Source organism: Otolemur garnettii, unplaced genomic scaffold, assembly GCF_000181295.1.
Source record: "Otolemur garnettii isolate 467f Iridium unplaced genomic scaffold, OtoGar3 scaffold00242, whole genome shotgun sequence".
NCBI classification, from domain to species: domain Eukaryota; kingdom Metazoa; phylum Chordata; class Mammalia; order Primates; family Galagidae; genus Otolemur; species Otolemur garnettii.
In genome coordinates, this window is record NW_003852637.1 from 1,194,767 (window position 1) to 1,196,395 (window position 1,629).

General features: G+C 36.6%; 1 protein-coding gene across 1 annotated transcript in view; it reads right to left on the reverse strand.

Annotated features, from left to right (window-relative positions):
- The window catches only part of IMMP2L (inner mitochondrial membrane peptidase subunit 2), an 898,438-nt gene that overhangs the window by 258,096 nt on the left and 638,713 nt on the right, over nt 1-1,629 (reverse strand). The window lies entirely within an intron of this gene.

Genomic DNA, 1,629 nt, shown 5'->3' on the forward strand with positions numbered 1-1,629 from the left:
ATTAAAAGATAACTGATCTTTTTCTGATGGTCACCTAAGGGGGAGAATATCCTTAAATGTAATATGCAGCTCCAACTAGATGAAAAAGCAAAGAATGATACCGAAGGAAGATCTTAGCGTTAGATCATTTTATATGCATATCATTACTCTACCAGGAAATTTGAATATACTGGAAGTTTAATCTTTCAATAGAACAGACTCTGCAACTGCTTTCAGACCACTTTACACACAAGCATACAAATGATGGGCAAGAATTCTTTTATTTGCCCCTGAAAAGCTAGGCCTATATTGCTAAATCCTCTAAGCAGAAAACAGTGAAGGCTCCCAAGGTTGACTCCTAGAAGTGGGAGAAAGTTTAGAGCAATGGTTTCCAACCAGGGCTACACATGAGAATCAACAAGAGACCTGGATCCCAGGGAAGCACCCCCAGGGATTCAAATTTAATTGGTCTGGATGGGACTAAGCCTTTTGTGTCCTAGGAAAGCTATCAAAAATTACAGCTCCTGGGGCTCCATTCTGAATGTTTCAAATTAAGTTGATGTGAAGTGACTTCAAGGAATGTGTATTTTTAAAACTGTCCCAAGAGCTTCCATGTTTGGCCAAATTTTTAAAGCCACTGATCTAATCCAAAATTACAAGAAAACATATCAGTTGTTTCCAAAATCATAAAGCTAGCACCACAGAGGGAGTCAAAAAATAAATGTAATGAGATTTTTCATTCCATGATATAAAAACTATCCTGGGGCCTGAGGACTTCACAACTTCCTGGGCTACCTGGAAAGTACTGACAACAGTGAAGCAGTAAATGAACCTGTCCTCTTGAACACCCATCCCTAGGAAGGTGAACCAAATGATTTCTATTCTCTCCCCTCATTTATGAAAGATGACAAATATATCTCCCCCTAGAAAAGCATGCCCATAATTAAGCGACTATGTAAGCAGACATCAGGATATAACTCAGTGGTTAACTTTATTTTTTTTTATTAAATCATAGCTGTGTACATTAACGTAATTATGGGGTACAATGTGCTGGCTCTGTATACAATTTGAAATACTTTCATGAAACTGGTTAACACAACTTTAAATGAAAGGTAGACATCTCACGATTTACACTGTTCCAACAAGAAGAGTCTAATAGACTATAAGAAAAGCTCCCATGTGACACCTGAAGTATAAACTCCACAAAAGAGATCTTACACAGAAAAGACGGTTGAATGCTCTGACATAGGCATGCAACAGAAATGAAGTCTCTGTTGTATTTTTCTCAAAGGTGAAACAGATCCTGACATTATAAACTCATGTGGGCAAAATAGCAAGTACCATATTATAGCAGAACACAATCGGTCCAATAGGATTACTTGGAAATAAGGGAGATATAAGTCCAGAGATATCACAGTGGGGTCATCATTTAAAAAGTTAAAATAATATAAATATTCAAGTAATAATATAGATAAGTAGAAATAAAAGTTCAAAATGCACATTTGGTGGTGATTAGAAATCATGAAATTATACAATCTCGGGCATAAAGGCTCTTTAGACACCTAATTTAACTACTCACCCTTCCAAAAGAATGTAAGACAACTGCATTGCAGTTACATGTTATAGATTTCCGATGGGTACTGGTTCATC